Genomic DNA, 7779 nt, shown 5'->3' with positions numbered 1-7779 from the left:
TAGATTATTATTAATCACCTAGATTAGCATTAATGGTCTTGCAAGCTTCGTTCCTGCCTAGGGGAATCTTTTGTTGGGAAGTGTTAGCTGCCCCTGATGGATTCATGTCTGGAATTCCTGTTTTCTGAGTGCTGTTCTTTTATTTACTGTACTTATTTGAGGGTTTTTTAAAAAAATACTGGTAGCCATATTGTATTCATTTTCTTTGATTCCTCCTTTCTGTTGAATTGTCCACATGCTGGTGGATTTCAATGTGGGCAAAACGTCAGGAGAGAATGCTTCTGCAACATGGCCATACAGCCCGGAAAACTCAGGGCAACCCAGTGGCTCCAGCCATGCCTTGGACAAGACATCATTGCTATTGTGTGATCACTTTCGGGCGAGGTTTGTTTATGAAGCGGGGTTGCCATTGCCTTCCTCTGAGGCTGAGAGAGTGCGACTCGCCCAGGGCTATTTATTTATACTGGCTTTCAAAGGGTGAGGGAAAGAGAGGAGGGAAAGAGGCGCCTCTCGTCTCTGGGGAGAGCCACCCGAGAAGCACCCCACGGCCCTCCTCCTTTCCCAGTCTCTCCCTCTTCCCGCCTCTCCGCGGTTCAAGCATCCCTCCCGCCCACTTTCACGCGTCCTCGCCCTCAAATCTCGCGAGACCCTGCAAAGAAGGGCGGGATCTTTGGGCGGGAGCGTCAAACGGTTGAAGAAAGCGGCGCGAAGGGGAAGGTCTGCCTTGGTGTCTGTGGCGCTCAGGTGAGGCCGGGCCTGTGGGGAGTCCCCTCTATCTAAGGCCTCGCCCTCTTTGTGACCGGCTTCTTACTCCCCAAGGGCACTCTTCACTCTGCCTCTTTCTCACTTGAACCTCTGGACAAACCCGTGAGGAGAATTCACTTGAGGGATATTTCACGCGCCTAGCAGGCCCCTTAAACAAACGGGGGAAATCCTGTCACCGAACCACTTAAAGCCTGACGTTTATTCCCCATTTCTCTTCATGATCGTGGAGACTGAAGAGATGCTGGTTGCCTAGAAAGGGGCTGCTTTTATTTCAGTGTGCTGCTGAAAGATTGATTCCAACGTACACATCAAAGCAGCCGGGATTGCATTCTGTAAATTGGTTTTCATAAATACAGTAGAGTCTCACTTATCCAACATAAACGGGCCGGCAGAACGTTGGATAAGCGAAAATGTTGGATAATAAGGAGAGATTAAGGAAAAGCCTATTAAACATCAAATTACAGTAGCGTCTCACTTATCCAACACTCACTTATCCAGTGTCCTGGATTATCCAACACATTTTTGTAGTCAATGTTTTCAATACATCATAATATTTTGGTGCTAAATTCGTAAATACAGTAATTACTACTTAGCATTACTGCACATTGAATTAGTTTTTCTGTCAAATTTGTTGTATAACATGATGTTTTGGTGCTTAATTTGTAAAATCATAACCTAATTTGATGTTTAATAGGCTTTTCCTTAATCCCTCTTTATTATCCAACATATTCGCTTATCCAATGTTCTGCTGGCTGGTTTATGTTGGATAAGTGAGACTCTACTGTACATTATGATTTTACAAATTAAGAACCGAAACATCATTTTCTATCAACAAATTGATAGAAAAAGCGGTTCAATACATGGTAACGTTAGGTAGTAATTACTGTATTCATGAATTTATCACCAAAACATTGCGATGCATTGAACACATTGACTACAAAAGCGCTGACTACTAAAAGACAGACAGCGTTGGATAACACAGAATGTTGGATAAGTGAAGGTTGGATAACTGAGACTCTACTGCATATGTATTGTGTTGTCGAAGGCTTTCATGGCCTGAATCACTGGGTGGTTTGTTGTGCATATTCCGGGCAGTACAGTATAGCTATGTTCCAGAAGCATTCTCTCCTGACGTTTCGCCCACATCTATGGCAGTCATCCTCTGAGGTTGGGAGGTATAGTAGAATCTCACTTATCCAAGCTAAATGGGCCCGGCAGAAGCTAGGATAAGCGAATATCTTGGATAATAAGGAGGGATTAAGTCAAAGCCTATTAAACATCAAATTAGGTTATGATTTTACAAATTAAATACCAAAACATGTTATACAACAAATTTGACAGAAAAACTAGTTCAATACGCAGTAATGTTATGCTGTAATTACTGTATTTACAAATTTAGCACCAAAATATCATGATATATTGAAAACATTGACTACAAAAATGGCTTGGATAATCCAGAGGCTTGGATACGTGAGACTCTACTGTATATGGAAAAGTAAGCAAGGGAGGTTAATATATCTGTGGAAGGCCCAGGGTGGGAGAAAGACCTCTCGTCTCTTGTAGGCCAGTGTGATCGCATTTCCCACTATGAACCTATGCAATCTCGCTCCCACTTCCATCACAGGCATGGCTTGTGGGGACGAGGGAGAGGGTCTTCTCCGTGGTGGCCCCTCGGCTCTGGAACCCGCTCCCCAAGGAGATTAGGCAAGCACCCACCCTGTCAGCCTTAGAAAAAATGGCTTTTCCAGTGAGCGAGAGTAATTATTATTATATTTATGTATACACTGCCAAAGAGCCGGTGTTGACCGTAGACACCTGCTAGGTCATGTGGCCGGCATGACTGCATGGAGCGCTGTTACCTTCCTGCCAGAGCGGTACATATTGATCTACTCACATTTGCATGTTTTGTTTTGTTTTTTGCATAATAATTTTTATTTCTTGTAAGTGTAGATACAGCGAAAATGGGAGAACAAAAGGTAAAGGTTTTCCCCTGACGTTAAGTCCAGTCTTGTCTGACTCTGGGAATTGATGCTCTCCATTTCTAAGCCGAAGAGCCGGCGTTGTCTGTAGACACCTCCAAGGTCATGTGGCTGGCATGACTGCATGGAGCGCTGTTACCTTCCCGCCTATTGATCTACTCACATTTGCATGTTTTCGAATTGCTAGGTTGGCAGGAGTTGGAGCTAAGAGCGGGCGCTCAAGCAGCTCTCAGGATTTGAACCTGGCACCTTTCAGTCTGCAAGTTCAGCAGCTCAGCGCTTTAACGCACTTCGCCTCCGGGGCTCCTTTGGGAGAACAAAAACCAAGTAGTAAAGAATGGTGAGAAGAGAGACAGGGAGTGAAACAAAGAGAAGAAAAAAAATTAAAAATTAAAAAATTAAAAAAATGAAGTTCTGTTTGACTTCCCATCTGTGCTTCGGAGACTTTTTTTCCCCATTTTCCTTTAACTTTTGTCATTTTCTCTAGCCTCCTTTCCATTAGCTCACTTCTATATACAAGACAAATCTATCATAAGATCAATTTTTCTTTTTCTCAGGAATTTTATAACGCTTGTCCAATCAGTCTTATTTTTCCCTTCTCTTCTTTTTTGTGTCAAAATGTCCATTTGTATAATGTCCAATATTTTGGTTAGCCAGTCTTTTGAATTAGGAGGTTCTTTTCTTTTCCAAACTCTTGCTAAGGTCAGTCTAGCCACAGTGCTAATGTAAAATAATATTCTATCATCATTTTTCTTTAATATTGAGTTTGAGAATCCTAGTAGTTACGTTTCTGGTTTTAATTTGAATTTGGTTCCTATCATATTTTGTGTCATTTGGTGAATTGTCTTACAAAATTTTTTGATTTTCCCACATGTCCACCATTGGTGAAAGAAGGTTCCTATTTTTTCCCCACATTTCTAGCATAATTTAAGAGTTCTTTTTGTTGAATTTTGCTAATCTATTCGGGGGAAAATACCAACGAAACTGCATCTTATACCAATTTTCTCTTATATCTGTTTCTGCTGTGTATTTTCCCCCCCCCAGATCTCTTCCCAATGGTCCAAATTTAAATTATGGCTTACATCTTTTGCCCAATTGATCATGCATTCCTTAATTTGTTCTTTTTCAGTTACCCACATTAGTAATTGTTGGCAAAGTATTTTTTATTAATTTTGTGTCTTTGCATTATTTCCCATATACCATTGTCCAAATTAAAGCCCTTTTTGGCGTCTTCTTTGTAACTTGATTGTACTTGGTAATACTGGTACCACGATATTTGTTTATATGTTTCTTTAATTTCTGTCTGTGTCTTGATTACAAATTCCTTGTTGTTTTTTTAAAATAATTGTTGATATGTTAGCCAATTTTCTTTACTAAATTCTCTTTTATGTTTTGCTTCTACAGGCGAGATCAAAAGGGGATTTCCGGTTTGGCAGCCAGACGATGAGCAGCAGCATCCTAGGGCTCTAGGAATGCGACCCGAAGATTCGATCTTGGGAGGGTGTGTGTAATCCCCTCCCCCCCTATAGCGGACATTTGCATGTTTTTGAACAGCTAGGTTGGCAGAAGCTGGGGCTAACCCCGTTCCCTGGATTCGAACCACCAACCTTTCGGTCAGTCAGTTCAGCAGCTCAGTGATTTAACCTGCTGCGACACTGGGCGCATCCCTCCCCCTATTTCCCAATCCCAACTCACGTTAGATGTTTTCAAGGTCCTCAATTTCCAGAGGTGGTTCACTAAGGGAAACAAATATATATATATATATATTAGAACTTAACACTCAAAGACTCCCCCAGCCCAAAAAAAGGCCCAACCCACACCCAAAAAGTGAGAAGTTACCTCAATCCCTGAGACGGCTGTCTCCAAAGTGCGTCGTCTCCTCCCCTGATCAGAGTGCACTGTCAAAGAAAGAGAAGAGCAAAGTGATTATTGATAAACCTCCTCTGAAAACCTGACCTCCCCTTCCCCTTTGCAGCAAGACAGTACACCTGCCTTTCACTCCTTACCCAGGTGTCATACTTCTCGACTTGAATGGGGCCCTGCCTCCTTCCATCCCGGCTCCGCTCCGAGGAGGATGCTGTCCATTAGCGCTGTGAAAGAAAGAGATGAGACTTTGTTGAAATTCTGATCCCATCTTCACAGAAGTACAATTCTCCTGCCTTTCCCTCCTTACCCAACTGTCACATGTTGTTATTGTGGAGGAGGTGAAGTGCTGCGTCTCAACTGGAGCACTAGAGAAGAAGAGAAAAAAGCAAAACGTGGGCAGTAGATTAAAACACAAATCATTGGCACCAATATGTGCAGTCCCTTACCGCATTTCTGGATGGTATCAGCCAGGATGGGAGGAGGGAGGGCTTCATTCAAGTAGAATTCTTCATTCATGGGCACCCTGACCAGGGGAAAAGGAGGAAGATCTGCCATTCTGGATGCACAATGGAGACAGCCGTCTCAGCAAGAGGATATGGAGAGAGATGGCTGTCTCCAAAGTGCGTCGTTTCCTCCCCTGGCCAGAGTGCACTGTTAAAGAAAGAGAAGAGCAAAGTGACTATTGATAAACTTCCTCTGAAACCCTGACCTCCCCTTCCCCTTTGCAGAAAGGCAGTACACTTGCCTTTGGCTCCTTACCCAGGTGTCATACTTCTCGACTTGAATGGGGCCCTGCCTCCTTCCACCCCAGCTCCGCTGAGATGATGATGCCATCCATGAACGCTGTGAAAGAAAGAGATGAGACTTTGTTGAAATTCTGATCCCCTCTTTACAGAAGTTCAATTCTCCTGCCTTTTCTGTCTTTCCCTCTTTACCCAACTGTCCCAACTGGTGATTGTGGAGGAGGTGGATTGCAGGGTTTCAAGTGGAGCATTAGAGAAGAAGAGAAAAAAGCAAAACGTTAGCAACAGAACCGTGTGTAGCTATTTTGAAGAGGATCAGGGTTACAACAGGAAAGCACCAGTGAAGGAAAAAAAACAACCCAAAGAGAAGGAGTAAGGGCTTACTTTAGGGGATGGACTTTAATGCTTCTACAACAAGGGAAACATGTCCCGCAGATCTTCTTGATGTTCTGCAAAGAAGGAGAACAAGGTCAGAGGGAGAAAGGAGTTGTCTTGAGAGAGGGGCTGTTTTAGGGCCACTGCTCTTCCCGTCCCCAAATCTGTATTCACATGGGCTGTTCCTACCACCCAATATCACTTTGAAAAGGGGGGAAGAGCAGCATCCCTGACTTCCCCTCCTGGTGATCTGGTACAAACAAGCCATAGGTATTCAGTCCCAACCCCCTTCAGTCAGGCAGGTGACATCATCCAAGCCCTCCTAACATGGCCATCCAGTCTCAATAACAACAACAGTTAATACAGGAAGGGACCCCTAAAGGAGATGTAGTCTATCCCCTTCCTGCCGTCATGCAGGAAAACCACAATAAAAACCTCAACAGATGGCCATCCAGCCCCAATAATAATAATGGAAGGGACCCCCTAAAGGAGATATAGCCCAACCCCTTCATGCCCATGCCGCCTTCCACCCCACCCAAGCACTTACTTTGATGAGGTTTTTAACGGCATCTTCAGACAGGTGACAGAAAGACAAGATAGCAAAAAAAAAAAAAAAAAAGCAAATCTGACTTTTGCTACTGCTGCTACAGAATGGGCAGTATGGGTCTGGTTTGGAACTGTTTTCTCATGGCAATGGTGTAAACAAAGGGGCCCCAGCCTCCAGGTCCTTTAATTCATATATAGGGTAGTGTCTCCACCAAATTTGAAACCAGTGTTAACAAATTAAAGAGCAAGTAGAAGAAAAAAAGAGTCCAACACATTATACATGGCCTCCAAAATCAAGACCAGAAGACCTCTTGGACATCCACCCATTTGTGGGACAATATTAAAGGGATGCCACATCCCCTGTCTGGGAAGCATCTTTCAGAGCCCAAGAACAGATGCTGGGCGGGTTTTGTCCCATGTTTCCACCAAATGGGCACATCAGTTACAAGTACAGGTTTAGTTATATCACGCAAAAGTGAATGGAACGGTCCAATCTGGCTGTGTTGGGCAAACTAACGGTTGTCCAAGGCCACCTTTCACCTATGTTTTTGTTCTTGTTTCGGGCCATTCCAGTATCAATCCTGGAGACAAAATTTGCAAAATGGCAAAAACTCACAGAAATGTTGGTAAAAGGAATATATCTTTAAGCTTCTACATTTTTAGTCTCGCATCATGGGGAGTTTGAACCCTTTTCAATTTAAACAATATTACAATACCTTTGAATTGGTTCAGAAGGTTTAGTTTGGAAATTCCAATTAATTCAAAAGAAGGCAGCAAGACTAGTGATAGGAACATCTAGGAGTGATTCCACTGGTTGCCCATCTCTTGGAAAGCCTACTCAGTCTGTTTTAATCATGGCTTTTACATCATATTCTGTGTTTCTGTATTTTAACAGAACGTGCCAATCTGCATATTTATAAGTATATTTTTATGAATGTCTAATGTAATTAATTTTAATTGAATTGCAATGTATTGTATATATGTGCTTTTATTGTAAGCCACCCTGTGTCCCCTCTTGGACGAGAAGGGCGGGATACAAATGCTATAATAAACAAATAAATAAATAAATTTAATATGTGCATGTTTTAAAATATGCTTTTCTGGTTGCATTTAAGTTTCCTTATGTGGTTTGATAGATGTATTTAGGTTGTGTCTTCCCTCGGACCAAATAGAGAGGCGGGCAATAAATAAAAGATTATGATTGTTGTTGTGGTTATTCGCAATCTGTATGTCCACAGGATGATTTGCAGTAGGTCTAATTTTTTCAGTTGGGCTTTATTGGGATACACCAAAGGCAGGCAAACAGATTAGCCCAAACCTGCTTCCCTTGGATGCTTGCTTCTGCATACTGGGTAGGCCATGATTGGGCTGAGTCTTCTGGCCATCTTCATGGAAATGGTGTTGGGGGGGGGGGGGAGGTTCTGGGTGTCCTAAGCATTAAGTTGTAGGTTCCAGATTAGGAAAGGTGGGAGAGTGCATAGGGGACACGGTCAAAACAGGTCCAT

The 7779-nt window shown here is 42.9% G+C and overlaps 2 long non-coding RNA genes across 3 annotated transcripts; one reads left to right on the top strand and one right to left on the bottom strand.

The window, feature by feature from the left end:
* Positions 1–646: 646 nt before the first annotated feature.
* Positions 647–7475, top strand: LOC134299316 (uncharacterized). The gene is made up of 3 exons (XR_010006498.1): positions 647–744; positions 2932–3084; positions 4149–7475. It is a non-coding gene; the product is annotated as an uncharacterized LOC134299316 (long non-coding RNA).
* LOC134299317 (uncharacterized) lies at positions 2911–4904 on the bottom strand. 2 transcript variants are annotated; one of them, XR_010006500.1, is made up of 4 exons: positions 4751–4904; positions 4584–4642; positions 4440–4480; positions 2911–3050 (listed from the first exon to the last, which is right to left on the bottom strand). It is a non-coding gene; the product is annotated as an uncharacterized LOC134299317 (long non-coding RNA). The 2 variants fall into 2 exon arrangements; XR_010006499.1 differs by having other exon boundaries at positions 4764–4904.
* Positions 7476–7779: the final 304 nt, after the last annotated feature.

Source organism: Anolis carolinensis, chromosome 5 (assembly GCF_035594765.1).
Source record: "Anolis carolinensis isolate JA03-04 chromosome 5, rAnoCar3.1.pri, whole genome shotgun sequence".
NCBI lineage: Eukaryota > Metazoa > Chordata > Lepidosauria > Squamata > Dactyloidae > Anolis > Anolis carolinensis.
The sequence above is the reverse complement of the archived record's forward strand: the minus strand, read 5'-3'. Positions and strand labels throughout refer to the sequence as shown.